The 17523-nt window shown below is 33.9% G+C and overlaps 1 pseudogene; it reads left to right on the top strand.

Annotated features, from left to right (window-relative positions):
- The first annotated feature begins 6423 nt into the window (after nucleotides 1-6423).
- On the top strand, nucleotides 6424-7321 carry LOC105297484 (annotated as a pseudogene).
- Nucleotides 7322-17523: the final 10202 nt, after the last annotated feature.

Here is a 17523-nt window from a genome sequence, read left to right as displayed (position 1 = left end):
GCTATTTAATTCATCCTTTTTCTTTGAAACACAAATAGCTGATGTAACAAGTTCCCATTCAGATGAATTGAAGCAGAAAGATTCATTTTTTCTTCTTTTTTTCCTAATGAAAAGCCAAAGTACTAGGTGATTCATAGTTCTAGGAAAATATTCTTATATGCATTTTCATCTCTCAATAAATATTAATCTTCAAAAGTATGTTTTTCTAATTAAAAAGAAGACTTATACATTTATTTCATGATGTTTTCTTGGTGAATGATCTCCAGAGATTTTTAAATGGTATCTATAGAGCTCATTCTGGGCAAACATGTATCATAGGGAAAGCTTGACTTTACTTTTCTGTAACAGGACCAATCAATCCCCCAACAGCAAAGGCGATGGTGTAATCGTGCTATGACTGAAGGGATAGCAGGAAGGGATCCAGAAACTTTCTGACATAGTAAACTGGTAATGGAAATTCTACCATTTGACCTTCATCCATTTGACATCCTATTTATCTCTCTGTTACAATGCAGACAGCCCTGTTCTGGGAGGGAAATATTTATTATGTTCTTTTGCAGGAAACAACATTTTGATTGAGGTTAAAAGCATGTCACAAAGTGGGAGAGGATATTTCCTATATATATTCAACAAATAACTCATATATAGAATGAATATATATCTTAAAAATCACTAAGGAAAAGATAGATAATCTAAAGGAAAAGCAGACTTCAATAGACATTTACAAAACAGGCTGCTTTGGTCATGCCTATCACAGTTTAATACAAAGCCCTTCAAAGGATTGAACTTATTTCTAAGTTAATAACTGCGTTCCAGAACAAACCCTCAAAATAATTATAGAAGTACAAAAATATCCAGCATTTGACAAGTTAAAATTCACAGTATAGAGCATTCAATCAAAAATTACCAACTATGCAAAGAAGCAGTGAAATTATCCAGAATGTGGAGAAAAATTAATCAACAGAAAGTCCCAGAAAATACTCAGAGGATAGAATTAGTAAAATATATATATATATATATTAAAACAATTTTTATAACTATATTCCATAGTTTAACAAGATAGAAGAAAAGATGAGTATGTTGATGAGACAGAAAATAAAAATGACCAAAATGGAAATTCTAAAATTCTAGAGAGAAAAAATAAAATTTCAGCGAAGAAAAATAAACCAGATGGGATTAATGGGATATTAAATGTTGCGGAAGGAAGGGTAAACTTGAATAAACTATGTAAAATTAAACACAGAAAAAATATGGAAAAAAAACAGTAAAGCATCAGTGAGCTGAGGAACAAGTTCAAACAGCTTAACATGTATGTAACTGAAGTCCCTGAAGAAGAAGAGAAAGAGGGAAGTCAGAAAAAAAAATTAAAGCAGTAATGGCACCAAAATAGATAAAAATAATAAAGCTATAGTTCATAGAAATACAACAAAGCCCACCACAAGAAATGTGAAGAAATAGACACCAAGAAACATCATACTTAAATGACTTAAAACCAGAGACAAATAGAAAAACTTATAAGGAACTAGAGAAAAAAAAGAAACGTTACGTACTTGAGAAAAAAGATGTCAGTGGTTGCCCTGGAGTGTGGAGGATAAAAGAAGGGACAGGCTGGGGCAATTACGAAGGGGTATGAAGAAACTTTTAGGGTGGTGGATATATTAATTACTTTGTAGTAATAGTTTTTGCAGATGTATACATTTGTTAAACATCATCAAATTATATATTTTAGATATGTGATTTTATTGTATGTCAATTATACCTCAATAAAGCTATAAATAACTTCATAATGAAATACTACTACACAGCCACTAAAATTGATAAAATTAAAAGCAGATAGTACCAGGTATTAGCAAAAGTGAAAATTTTACACACTTTTATGAGAGCAAAATACAATAAACCATATTGGAAAATTCTTTGACAGTGTTTCTCCTAAAACTGAACTTTATAGCATATACTCTGCATTGGCAATTACACTTCTAAGTATATAGCCAGGAGAAATATATGCATATGTTTACCAAATTTTACGTGCAAGAAGGACTACTAGTAATAGCCCACCCTAGAAAATCTCAAAGTCCAACAAAGATAGAATGGGTAAAGTATGGTATATTTATAATATAGAAAACTATGCAGAAAGGAGAAGGAAAGACTGCTAAATAAAACCACCTAGCCGAATCTCAGATATAACATTTAGCAGTCACAAAAGAGTGTATAGCATATGATTCCAGCTATGTAAAGTTCAAAATAGGCAAAACAAATTTAGGTGTTGGAAGTCATGGTGATGGTTCCTTTTATGAAAGAAAGTGACTGGGAAGGGGGCATTAGGGAGCAATGGAGTGCTAATAATGTAATACTTCTTAAACTGGATTCTGGTAACATGTGTCTATTTATTTTGTAAATATTCCACAAGTTGTACATTTTGCTTGCTTTTCTGTATATATATGTTATAGTTTCACAAATATTTGGGGAGTAAAAAAGAAACAATGATATATGTATGTGTATATATAAGTGTAAATAAATCCACATGCAATATTATTTGAGTAAATTAAAATACATGCATATGAAAAAGTAATATACATTTTACTAAAAAGCCCCTAAACAAAAGGACATATATCAAATGTTAAATTTTTTTATCTATGGTGGGGAGAGGAAGGAGAGTGGATAATGGTGAGAAAAAGGGTGGAGGGAGGTAAGGTATTTAACTGGTTTGTCTCCTCATGAAAAATAATTATTCATTTCTATAAAATGTACTGCACTGTTGAGTATAAAGTAGTATATGCCAGGCATTCTTAGTTTTTCAGGCCCAAATCTGTTGTTACATAAAATTCTGTGCCTGCTACATTCCTCTCATCCAAGCTTTTTACTAACATCCTCTCCTTTAACAGTAACAAAAAAGGAGTCAACATTAATTAATGATTTAGTGGTAAAATTAGATAAAAGCTATAGCTTCAAAACACATTTTAAAGAAATACTGTAAATGCTCCAACTAAGATAGCAAATTCCCCAGAGTTCCTATATATTTAATTATATCATTTGTCCTCAAACCCATACTTTCATACCCATTTCTTATAAAATGCTGGAGCTACTATAAGAAGTCTCTCAACTTAGTATTTCATTTACTAGGCAGCTCAGTAATTATGTAGGAAGTCCAATAGAAATTCCAAATGTCTAAAGAAAGTTTAACCGTGAGCCACTTAAGATCGATAAAATATACAATGAGAGAAAGAGCTCATAAATCCTAAATCTAAATGAAAATTTTCTAATAAGGAGAATGGAAATAGTTAAACCTCCTAAATTTCTAGTGTACTTTTAAATGTCAGACATGAAAGGTCTAGTTGTAATTCCTTCTCTATCCTCTACTTTCCCGACCATTCGATGGATGAATGATAAAAATGTGAGCTATATAAATTTTTTCACGGAATGTGTGGTATATAGAGTAACATTTCATTGTATATAGGCTGACAGTGGAGTATTATTCAACTATGAGAAAGAAAATCCTGCCATGTGCAGCAATATAGATGGCCCTGGAAGGCATTATGCTAATGAAATAAGTCAGACAGAGAAAGATAAATATTTTATAATATCATTTATATGTGGAATCTAAAAAGGTGAATTCATAGAAGCAGAGAATAGAATTGTGGTTACTAGGAGCTGTGAGATGCAGGGGGATGGGAGATGTTGGTCAAAGAGTACAAACTTCCAGTTATAAGATGAATAAGCTCTGGGGACCTAATTTATATCACGGTGACTATAATTAACAATTCTGTACTATGTATTTCAGAGTGTAGATCTTAAATGTTCTCGCCACACACACACACCCCCAAAGATATGATAATATGAGACGTGAAACATGAGACATGGAGTTGTTAGCTAAGACTGTGGTGGTAATCATTTTATAATGTATAAGCATATCAAATCAATACTTTGTACACCTTTATCTTATACAATGTTATACGACAATTATATCAGTGAAGCTGGAAAAAATTATGAAAACTAAATACAAATAGGTAAATAACATGTAATATATTTATATGATGGCAGATTATACAGTCATTAAAAAGAATAAACTATTAAAACTATGGATGATCAACTAGAACAGTAAACAAGAAATTAGGAGTTAAATAATAATGGAAGTTTTTTGCTGCATAGAAATTCAGCTGTGATTTTTTTTTATTATGAGCATCATATTACTGTAAAAAAAGCTTAAATGAAGAAACTATTATGTCAAAGTTTGAAACAAGTGAAAGCAGGCTCATATACTCTGAAAGAATCAGATTACAATATATTTAATCCTCTAAGAAAAAGGCAAGAAGTAAACATTTAAAAAGGGCGTTTGTATAGAATTACACAGGAAATTCAACTCCCTAGTAATAGATTTCTATAGTGGAAAGATACTTTATTAATTTACCAGAGTGTTCAGCCAGGCATGTATAACATATTCAATATTATAAAATCAGCTTAAATTTGGGTACTGTAACATTCCACTGCTGAAAATATAAATGTCTCTGCCTTTGAATTAATTGCCTTGTATAGATGCCTGCTATCTAGTCTGGTTTTAGATGTTAAAAGCAAATATTTTAAATTAGTTAAAATGAAAGTTTACCTAGTAGGGAGTGAGGTAATTTTGTCACTGATTATTAAAAACTAAACTTCTTTCAAGACGATACTTTAAAAACAACTTCCTTATATCCACACACAACACTTATTAATTCAACTCAGGACATTTCGTGATTTTATAGAGCTTTAAATCCTAGCATTACAGATGTATAAACAGCATACAAACCTATGGTTAGCAAACCACAATTGTTTTCTCTTTGGCATTTGCTTCCTAGCTTATATATCTCCTAATCCTTGATGTGCATGTTGAAAATGTCACAAAATTCTCTGAAATTAAATGCACTTTTACATTTGAACCAGACAAATCTTGTTTATTTTCCTGAATCACACATAATTCAGGAAATTCCCAATTTTAGAAAGTTCCTTAAATTCATATTGTATAGAAAAATATAACAAAATACACAAACTCACCTTGGTAGAAGCAACTTTCTCTTTTGTAAGAAAAATTTTCTGATAGACTAGGAAAAATTCTTTAAAGCAAACATATTTCACCACATACTGCAGAATTATTAGACTTTGCTTAGGTTGTTCTTTTGTTGGAGTGTGATAACATATCAAAGAATAAAGGCCTCTCAATGCAGAGCAGTAAGAAAATACAGTAGTGAAGAAAGATCAGTACATATTGATACTGTCCCATGAAGACATTATGAGAAAGGAAGATGGAAAAACAAATTTAGGATCTAACGACCATCAATCTTTTTCACCATCGAACACCCAGATCTGGCCAAGACAGCAAAGCTAAGCAATTTGTTCTTCTCTTACTTCTGATGTAATGGGGGTAGCTCATGTTTAAACTATTATGTAAAGTTGAGTGCTAATTTATTCCCTATCTAAAGAACTTAATTTACATCATGATTATTTGTTATGCTCTAAAGATAGATAATTGTTCTCACCTTTTCCCTCCCTTAACTCAGCTTTTTAACACCTTTTCTAGAGTTTGCATAAATGATTTTGTCATTTTAAAAATACTCTTTCAGGAACTGTCTATCCAATTTGCAAGTTAAAGTTTGTGAAATATGTGTTACTATTAGAAATTACAGAATTATTTAGTCTGTTTTTGACTACCATACATTTTGTCAACATTTATTGGCACTGAATTTGGACCATGCTAAACAAACGGTAGGTGCCACTTTCCGATCCAGGGGATTACACGTGACAGACAAACAAATACACACACTTATGCCCTGTTGAAAAAGTGAATCATAATACTACAAAATTACTTTACAGAATTAATTTCAAGTCTCTGAAATTTTGGAGTACCTATTAAACACTCTTCCTTTGCAAACTAGTAATTAGGAAAACGAGGAGAGTATATACAATGTGTCATACTTTCTATTTTTAACATTCATTGAAAAAGATGGCCAAACTCATTAATTTAAATGAAAGGAAATTTTCCATGTCATTGTTTATTTTCACAAGAATTCTAAAGCTCCATTTAAATTCAAAAAACAATAATATAAAATGAAGTTTCATCCATTATATTCTTTTCTTCCTTAATTTTATTGCTTTATTACCTACTTATCATCTACGCACTTTTTGTTTTCTTGTTATTTACATGAAGTCATTTTTCAAAATCTGACAAATAAATGAAAGAAATCAAGAGAAGCAGAGTGAGGAAGACTAGAAAAACTAGAAAAATAGAAAAATATTCAGGATGGAAGATTGAGTAGCATGGCAGGGGGCCAAAGAAGACGGAAGGAGGAAGGCAGAGAATACAAGAGCTGGAGTCAGTCACAGCAGCAGAGACTCTGTGCAATGCACGGGGGCAGTGCCCCCAGCTCTGTCCCACTCAGGGGTGAGAGATGGGCCATGGCGAAGATCAGTGACCTGGACTGGCAGATTCAGCAGCTGCCACGCTACAAGACCATTAGAGAAAGCAAACACACGGCCCTGTGTGGTAAGGCCAGAGAGATCTCAGTAGAGGAGAGCAACGTGCAGAAGGTAAACTCATCAGTCAGTCACATTATGTGATGACATCCATGGACAATTCTATGACCTCGGGGAGCCATTCAGGGTGGATGGCGACATCTCTGAGATCAACTGTCTCTTCATGGGAAACTCTGTGGACTGTTTCTATGGCGTTGAAACTCTCCTTCTGCTGCTGGCACTTAAGGTTCACTCTCATTCTAATCCTGGACAACCAGGAAAGCTGCCAGATCACCCAGCTCTGCTGCTTCTCTAATGAGTACCTGATGGGCTAGGTGACCATGTGACGCTACTGTCCTGAGATCTTTGATGACCTCAACCTGCTGGCCATCATCAATGGCAAGATCTTTTGCCCTGGGCCTCTCCGCCTCCATCCTGACCCCGGACCAGATTCAGACAATTGACCAAAAGCAAGAGATATCAAATGGGCAAATGTGTGACCTGCTCTGGTCTGACCTGAAGACACACCAGGTTAAGGTATGAGCCTCGGTGGATCTGGCTACTATTTGGCAGTCACCTGATGGCCTACTTCCATGCAAGCAACAAGACTGATATGATCTGCCATGCCCACCAACTGAAAGTTACAAGTGGCACTTTAATGAAACTGCTCATTGTGCATTTGTCACCCAACTACTGCGACTGCTGTGGGAATGTGGCAGCCATCCTGGGGCTAGATGAGCCCCTCCAGAAAGATTTCATCATCTTCGAGGCCGCTCCTCGCTTCTCAAGAGATAAGGGGCATCCCTACTCCAAAAAGCCCATGGTTGACTACTTCCTGTGACCCCTTTGGCCCTGCCTACCTCTAGCTCCCCGACACTCTATGACTCTGCCCTCTTCTCCAGACAGAAGCTGAACATTGGGAGTTGGCTGCTGTCCCAGCTCTGCTCTCTCCCTCAAGGAGGGCACTTCAAGGATGAGAACGTTCTCTGAAGAGGCTCAAAGCCTCAGCTCCACGCTCCTCTACTTTCTCCCCACTTGAACCATTAAGTTTCCAATAAATTTTTTTGTCTTTCTTCTCCCCTGCCTTTTTTTTATTTTTAGATAAATTTTGAGAGGAAAAAAAGAAAAATATGTTGATTGAATAATTTTTTTAAAAAGTGAGTAGATTTAGAATAGTAATAATAGAGTAATAATAGTAATAATAATAATAGTTCAAGAGTTATATAGATATGGAAAATTATAAAAATGTGATTCTAATTACTATAATTTAGAGAACACCATTCTATTCCATACTTCTTCCTGATCAGGGGCCCTACTTTAAGTTTCCCTAGCTTGTAAATTCCTCTAGAGTTAATTCCTGTATAGTGTGCTATCACATCTCAATCAGATGGATTTATTTAACATTTATGTGATATTTTGAGATAAATATTTCAATCATCAACTTCATGATAAATCCTGGTGGAAAGGGTACCAGTTACCTGAGGAAAAGATAAGAGGATCATACATCTTACAGTGCCTACCTGGCCTAGAGTCAATCTCAGTGTCTATCTCCAATGAACTTTATCCACATAACTACAACGCTAATGACTGTATTATGACATTCACCACACATTCTCATCTTTGAAGTTCATGCAAACTTGCACAATAAAAGAATGAATAATCTTACTTAATACATGTTTGATGCTTGACCGTATAGTTTTACAGATGACTCTGCTTATGTGGTGCAATGTTGGCCAAACAAGAAGTATTTCAGAATTCCACAAGAAACAAGTTGGTCTTCAACTGTTCATTTTTAAAAACACAGGTATGTAACATCATGATTGTTCTTAAGGTAACTTATATACCCGAATCCAATATTTATATCCATCAGCATTTTTCTTCAAAATGTACCTTTCTTCAGTATGGGAGGCATTGTGATTGCAATGATGCTTTTTAGCTCAAATGCATTTGGGGGTTGGGCGGGGGTGAGAGGAAGTTAATGAAATTCTGCTCTGGATCATACAGCATGGGGTAACGGGATTCCATTTCTCACTTAAGCTTTGAGGCAGGGGGCAGAAGTTTTACTGCTTTAATATGATATTCACTAGTTTGCATAATTTTGAGATCTATGGTACAAAATACTTGCAAGAAAAAAAATAGGAATAGTTTGTGCATAGAGAATCCTAAGCTTTGGTTCTAGATTCAAGAGGAAAACTCTCTATTACTTTACATAAATATATAGACAATTCAGAGAAAAGAGAGCCAGCATAACCAAAGAAAGAACAAGAGTTTGGGAATAAGACAACCCTGGGCTCATATCTTCACTGGAATTTTGATTTCAACTAGGAGTCTTATTTTTCCTCGTTTTACAAAAAGTTTTTGACGAAGATGAGCATATTGCTGCTTACCCAGATTTCTGTTTAGCATTTCTCCTGCTCTCCTGTTAGGGCCAGGACAGCTGTATAAGGCTCTAGATTTCATGGAAGGAACTCAGTTTCAGTTTCTGCTTCCACATTTAGAAGAGTCATTTCCTATGGCCTTGCCAATATTAGAACTCTAGAGTCCAAGACCTACAGTAGGTGCCAACGACCATGGAAGCAGTTAAAATGTAAATGTACTTACCCTTTGGGCTTAGATTTTTTTACTTGATAACTTTCTTTTGAGTTAACCTATGTAATTAAGATATTTTTAATTTAAACATTTTTTTTCTTTTTCTCTATTCTTTTTTTTATAAGTTCGTGATAAAAGTATCTGCTTAGCTTAGTTTGCCACACTTTCAGGAATCTTCTGTAAGAGACATTTTGAGGCCTCCGTATTCATGGTTGTACATGTCTACTTTTAAAATATTACTGCTGTCTGTTTTGTGGTAAGCCTAAAATATGCAGTTTTGTGGTGAATGTGTGTAAAAAATTGGAATCTGTCTGGTTTTAAGTGAATGAGTTCATTGCTAGGAAAAGAAATTAGGCAGTATTCAGACCCAATTGTTATTAACAAATCACTAAATCATATTGCCTATAACTTATTAAACAATAAGCCTGAGAAACTTACTATAGAATATTAATAAGGAAATATCCATCCTCAAACTAAATACTGTCTTGTACAATGAATGATAATTTTGAAATGATTATTGAAAAATATCCTTGAAAATGAGAATTTAAAAAAAATCTTAATAAATAATCTTATTTTTGGAAAAAATATTTTAAGATAGGAACAGACAAAATTTGGAAAAGACAAAATTAATAATATATATTTCTAATGACATTATTGAAATTAATTTTGTCACTGCACCGTATATAATCTATTAAATTAAAACAGAAAGTTTCTGGAAAATTTCTTTCAACACTAAAAAAATATCAAATTAGTCCTCCTCTAAATAGAACATTAACCTCATGGCATTTTTTTCTAGTCATATTTTCCTTGATTTTTCTGTGAATTGATTCATCCTTGTTTGTTTTTAATCCATGTCAGTGACATCTGATTGAAAATGGAAAATCACTTCTGTTCATAATATCTGAAACCATAGCGAGTCTAATTTACTAACACATCGACTAATCACGTTGGCGCTCATAGAACTAGCTACTTCTGCTGGATCGATATATTGTATTTACTTGTGAGATTTGGCTCTAATATTGTTAGTAATAACGGAGCTTAGTGAAATCCTTACATACTACTTTTTTATTCAAACTTCACAAATTATAGAAGCTGTTCTTTGCATAACAATTGGGATTGTAATGATATGATTGCCTAAAGAGTATCACAGGATTAGGGAAATGATTTTAAACATTCTCCACAACCTTATGGCACCATTTAACATGTAAGTATGTAACTATCTTCTGAATTTAGAATGTGTAGAAAATTGCTGAAGCTCTCAGATCTATACTTATATCTCTCTGCTCCAGGTTAGTTATATGCATTGATCAAATAATTAAAAACATTTTCAAATGTCCACATTTGGCATCATGAAAACTTGATGTGAGAGTTATACACATCATTTAAAAATAATGCTAACTAGCACTCTCATGATAATCATTAGCAATGGAAAAGTTTAATTCAACTTGCAAGAGATATAATCTCCCATCAAAACTTTGTCTTGTGGTAAAACGTGTTGCCAATTGGTGGTGTCTTGGTTATGTTTTCCTAGCAACGACATTTGGCTGTGCTAATTCAACCACATTTATTTGCTTTATTTGTGATTAATGGTGTGCATTTGTGAAGCAGATTTGTTGTCCTAGTTAGTAGCCATGGAAGAATGTTTCCTTCTTCAGATGCTAACTGGCTCTTAAGGCAATTTTAACCTGCTATGTAGACCTTATAAACACCACCTTCACCAACTGAATTAACCAACACATGAATTATCCCCACACTCTATTCAACAATGGAAGATAGAGGTAAAAATTTGTCTGTTTTCAGTATTTGCATGTACCCTGTGCAGGAGTAGAGATGTAATGGAAACATAACATAGACATTTATAGCATTCTCAGCTTCATCACTGATAATTACCTCATTCTATTTTATTTGAATTTGTGCTTATATAAAATGGGAATCTGGTTTAGAATATGGAGTAAGAAAATTTAAGTATTAAGATTTTGGCTGCCTTATCTCTGTTTTTACTTGGGGAGCAAATTGGATGGTACTGGCATGTTACAGGTGTGTTATAGACTGGTTCTCCCAAGGCAAGAAGACAGGTCCAAACATAAACCAAGTTCAAAAGCCAAGAAGCTCAGCCCTGAAGCTAGATTTCCAAAATGAAGGCCAACCCAAAGATGCCAAATTCAAATGGAAACAATGGGAGAAAAAGCTCAATGTTAGAAAATGAACCAAGAGTAGATTACAGATAATTCAAAAGCTGGCAAGAGATTGATCTTAAATTTTAATTCAGAATCTATAGGCATTGGGGGAAATGGTGGCCTGTGGAAAAGTGGGGACATATTTGGGGCCAAAAATATCAATGGGGGAAAGACATTGACTTTAAAATGTTAAGTATCCAATAAATAAAATGACTCGACTTTAAAATAAAAAGCCTAAGATGTGACCTCCTATTCTGCCTTTTTTAGTTTTTATTATAGATAATTTTCATAAGCTATTTGTTCCTCAGTGTCTATAATTCTAAAACTGAAATAATTTACTGCTTTTGACATTGTGAGGAAAACTCGGATAATGTAATGTCTATAACAGGCCTCAACAAATTATTTTTATTTATTTGTAATATTTTAATTTTGCAAATTGATTGAGCTTCTACATATGATAATAAAGGTATTAAGCACATGTATTGCTTTCATCAATTATTGAAGTAAAAATTTTCTATAACACAATGAGAATAGAATCTGACCCCAATTATTCTGGCTCTTCCAGCACCATATCTTTTACTTCAGGCCAGTGGTTCTCAACTTTGATGAAGGGTAGAATTAGCATGTGAGCTTTCAAAAACTATCCATGCCCAGGTGCTACCCAACGTAATGAATTCGGATCTTAGGCCCAGACATCAGTGTATTTTAAAAGCTCCCCAGGTATTTCATGGTACAATAAAAATTGACTAATTTAGAGAAACTAACCCATTAACCAAGTTGATAATCCACTTGTTTGCTGGGCTGGTCTATTAGAGTTTTCTCAACAACGACTTATTCTGAGAAATCATCTATGGAAGGATAAGAATCAGGGGGACAAAAAGCTCTCATCCCTTGAAATTCAGTTTGGAAAATGTAATGCCAATTTGATGTTGCCAAACCTCATGAGTTATCCAAGACTGGCAAATGCTTCTGATATTAAATTGAAACTGTATTCCTTTCTCTTTCTTGGAAAGTACTCATATAGCGTATTGTCTACCACAAAACTAGCAAATATTCAATCTATGGAAAGAAAAATTCTTAATCTACACATATTTTTCTGTAAACATGATATTTTTAGAGTATTCTTCAGGCAAACCACAAATACAGCATCAATATACAGCTACCTTCTACTTCTCATTGCATACAAAGGCAGAATTCAAATTAGATCCATTCTCACTTTATCTTTCAATACAGGTAGGAATCTTGTGGGATAAAGGACATGACTGCCTATAAATTATGAGCATAATATGTACATGCCATTGTTTAATCACCAGAAGACTGTTCTCATACTTGAACATCAGCTAAGGCTGAACGAAGAGCAAGACACAAACAGTTCCACAGACAACTTGAAGTAAGTCAACCCTTCTGTGTAAATCGCTGATAAAAAAGTCATATGCAACTCTTGAGAAAAAACAAGCTGCAGAGTGTGACTCAGATGGCCACCTAGGATAAGCTAGCAACTGTATTTTGGGTGAGAGATCAAAGCATGAAAAAAGATATTCTCTCTGTACAAATCTAATTCTCTAGGTCAATCAATGTTACTCACAGTGGTCTGCAGATGATTGGTGGTTCACGAAGTATTTGTTGTCAATCTGAGATAAGTACAGAAATTGAAATTAAGCATTCAGAAACTTTGTGGCAGTTTGACAAAGTAATGTTATGCCCGTTAAATCTAATAACAAAAATAAAGTTTGTTTTTGTGTATCTTTTTTCGTTTTTCTTATAATTCCTTTTTATGGTATTTTACAAAAAAAAATGGCAGTGAGTGGCATATTAATAATAAAAAGTAAAATGGGTCTTTTACCACAGATAATTCTAGAAACACTGCCCTAGTTTACCTCAGCAGGAAATATTGTAAGAGTTAATGATAAAATTACAATTAAATGAAAGATACATAAAAATTATATCATTATAATTCCATCATACTGCTCTTGAACTTTAAAGTCAAAAAATAATTTACCTGATTATTTTCTTTATAAAATTTAAATGTTGGTACCTACACAATAGGATAGATATGAAGATTAAATGAAATAATGTAAAGTGCTTCAGCCTTCAGTAGGACACACGTGGGCTTTCCGATCTGGTCCCTATCTTTACCTTTATCTCTTGCTCTTACTCCATATACACAGGAACTCAAACTATAGTAGAGTACAAACATATTTTAGTCACTTGCTTTGTGCCTTCTTTAAAAAACACTTTAAAGAACAACATAAAAATATTCAAAGTTTGCCAAACTTAAGAGAGAAATACAGTCAGTTATCTGATTTAAGTAACCATAAAGTAAAAATATACCAATTGCTTAGAAGATTGTATCTGACAGTTACACCAGAAAGAAATTTCTCCCATTATAACTTGTAGAGAAAATATTGTAGTGTAATCATCAAACATTTTGCAATGTGTTCAAGGTGGAAATTTAAATAAATGGCTACAAATTCTTTACATCTCTACATCCCTGACATAGAGAGATGGGTTTATAGGCTTTTTCCTTCATTTAGGACTGTGTCAACCAATAGAATATAACAAAAGTGACATTCTGTGACTTTTGAGGCCAGTTTCCACCTAGTTTTTTGGAACACTGGTTTTTGGGATGTTTCCTCCCAGGACACTTTCTTTTGGAATCCAGCATGTATACTCGGAGAAACCTAGGCAACCTAGAGAATTAATATATAGGTGCACTGGTTGAACCCAGCTTTCAAATCATCTCAGCCACACAAGTGCATGAAGATGCCTCCAGATGATGTCAACCTCTAGCTGTTTAAGTCACTTCTAGCCATTCAAATCACCCCAAGCTGTTCCAGTCTTGCTAGACGAGTAACCAGATATCATCAAGCTCTCCCATTCTTTGTTCAATCTCCTGGACCACGTAATTTATAAGGATAATAAAACAGTTGTTTTATGCCTTCAAGTCTGAGGTGAAATTTTTGCAGCAATAGACAACTTAAAGAGTTAACCATATTTTCACAACATCCTTATGCATAGAGATCGTTATCATTTTTTGCCCTTATTAAATCTTTCAAGAGATTTTGTTGCCCTGATGTGAAACAAAGCACAGTCAATACTGATGAAAGCTTATAAAGAGAGAGGTGCTGCTTCTTGAAGGAAAGTTCTTGTTAATGACTCTATGCCATTGCAAATACTACCTTCCCACCTGACTGCCCACAACCCCGCCTTCACCTCCATCTTTAGGAAACTGATCTTTCAAGGTTTATCTTAGATGTGTCTTCCTCTCTGTTGCCCCTTAAAATCCCACCGTACCCCAGACAGGATTAGTGGTTCCCTCTTACCTGCTCTCAGAGACCTCTGCATTATAAAGCTCAGAATATTATAATAGAATTTATACACCTTTCCTGCCCACTCCCCAAATAGTCTGAGGACTCATTGAGGTTTAAATAACCCTTTTCTTCTTTGATTTACCTGTTTTATCAGAGTAACTGGTATATAACTGGCACTGAAAAAATAAATGCTGTGTTGATTAATCATGAAATATGTTAGGTGGACAATCTTTTCTACATTCTGATTCCTGGGGTGTACATAAACCAGCAATGTTCTACACTGCCACACAAAGATTAGGAACCAGTACACACACACACACACACACACACACACACCCCACAGAAATTATATTCACACATAGTATATTTTGGAAAAAGCATATGATTTTATGTGAGTCAATAGTTATTGGTTATCAAATATCACATGAAACAAATTTGAAATATGTGCCATATTTGGATAAACTAAAAGCATTTTATTTTGCCTAAGTATGCATAGTCAGAAGAATAAAGAAGTAACTTTTTTGTGTGATTTTTCATTCTCTATGTACTAAATAAACTCATCTTTCCAAGTGCTCTCATGTACTCATTTTAGCTATTTTTTGACTAAAGGTATTTTTCTATGCGGTAAGTTAAAATTTTAACTGCACTTCGAGTGCAAGATAACCATGATCCTTCAAATAGTTAAAAACATTAATAAAAAATTGTTCATAAGGAAGAATGTACTTTACAAAGGACAACTGCCTTCGATACTCTTCTATCAAACAGCACCTGCCATCGAGTCTTCTCTTCTTCCTTTGGGGAGTAAAATAAACCTTCCTGTCATTACATTTTATTCACAAACTATTCCATTTATTTTTAATTTGATGTTAATTACTTAGATAACGTAATGACAAGTGAGTGGTATTTTCATTGTTCAATTAAAATATTTTCCTATCTGTAAAAATTGTTTAGGTATCTTGGGTTAAGATGAAATGCATTAAAATTTTCCCATTAAAATCAGTAAAAGTGCTTTCTCATATAATGGCTTTTCACTTGCAAAGTTTTTAGGAATAACTTAAGGTTGTCAAACAAAGGATGGGTCCATTATAGAAGCTTAGCTAACAAACTCTGAGATTACTCTTACTAATGTGTGGAGGAGCAAAGGATAGAAGCGGGAGACCTGTTAGGAGACTTCTTCAGTTGCCCAGAGAAGAGATAATGGTGGCTTGGATGAAGGTGATAGCAGTGGAAGTGGTAGGTACTGGTCATATTCTGGATAAATTTTGATGACAGCATGATCAAATTTTGCTGTTGTACTAGATATGAGGTGTGTGAGAAAAGGAAGAGTCAAAAATAACTTCAAATTCAGAGATATAAGCTTACCTCATTCCACATAAAAGGTAAATTTGAGTTAGAACTGGGATCAAGGTGTTTTTTGATGTCCTTTCTGGAGTTCTGTCCATTCTCTCCTGCTACTTCAAAGGAGATCATTTTGTATTTGAGGTCTCAACAGCCACTTTGTTATAAGAGAGCTGGAAGTCTTTTTAGTTACTGTGAAAAGAAGGTCTTTATCATAAATTTTTGCTTGAAGAACTTAAAATATCTATTCTGGAACATTGAGGACCTGCAGCTGCTTTGAAGATTTGCTCCAAAGCATTCTAAATTCTTAACCAGTTATTACTGAGGTCAGAGGGAGAAAGAACATTATTTTGATGGTCTTGCAGATTTTCTGGTTGACCCAAAATAACTTCACATGGAAAGAGCATTCAACCGGGGAGCAAACCAGTTTTTAGTTCTCAGCAGTACAACCAATTAGCTAAGTTATAAATTCTCTGAGATCCAGATTCCTTGTCTGAAAACTAAGGAGACTGGATGAGTAGGATTTTGCAACTAGTTGATATAAATCTTGTAGAGCACTCAAAGTTTTCTAGTTTCTGGACTTACAGAAATATTTCAAGCACTTTGTCTTTCACGTAACGCCAAGGTTCTAAGGACATAGAAGGTAATTCCTATTGCTTTTAAAACTCGGGAAACTTGTAATCAATGGTTCTCAAAGTTCCTCTAGCTCTCAAACTTTAATTCAGTATTACTAAACACTTTTCGGAGTAGATGAGGTTGGTTATAATTTTTAATAAAGGATTTGAAAATAAGAAAACTAGAATTTTTGAGGTTACATTATGTGTCAGACAATAGAATATACTTTAACTTTATAATTATATCCTCACAATCAGTAGGTTTTATCATTTCCTGTTTTACAGATAATTTAGAGTACAAGTCACTTGTTGGAGTTGGAGTTCAAACCCATATCTGTCTGGCTTCAAAACCTTTAATTAACATTACCAACCTGTTATCAGTAATGAAAGCAATTATCAATAGTATCATTATAAAACATTACCAAAAAAGAAAAGGAAAAGAATTTACATTTATAGACTCCTATTATTCACAAAGTACCTTCTTACTACGGGTAGGTAAAATGACATCTGGACTTTGAGTTAACTCAAGCTAACTTGACAGGCATTTTAGTCTGTCCTGTTCATTCCTCCAAGGTTCTGACAGTTGTCCTTATGCCGTGCTCACTCTTGGCCACAGCAATTGAACAATGGCACCTTCCTAAAAGCTGGATGCCTGATATGTGACCTTTTCCAGTATGAAGCAACTGACTGGGTAGGAACAGGTTAATTTCACAGCAACTTATAAAACTAAAAGAAAAAAATTACATTGTAAAGAAATGTTTTTGATTTTTTTTAGGTAGACAAAATTCCTGTTTGTTTTTTTCTTCTTTTCTTTTCTTTCTTTCTTTGTTTTTTTCTTTTCTTTTTTTCTTTTCTTTTCTTTTTTCTTTTTTGGCCAATAATTGATAATTATTGTTAATAAAAGGAAAAGTAAATTTTCCAAAACTTGAATGAAAAACTAATTTAAAAGTGGAAATTGATTTTTGTTTTTAGAATTCAGGGAGTATTCACTGCATAGTAGTGTAAAAGAGACTA

Source organism: Pteropus vampyrus, unplaced genomic scaffold, assembly GCF_000151845.1.
Source record: "Pteropus vampyrus isolate Shadow unplaced genomic scaffold, Pvam_2.0 Scaffold140, whole genome shotgun sequence".
NCBI lineage: Eukaryota > Metazoa > Chordata > Mammalia > Chiroptera > Pteropodidae > Pteropus > Pteropus vampyrus.
Note: the sequence above shows the minus strand (reverse complement) of the source record. Positions and strands in the feature narration are given on the sequence as shown.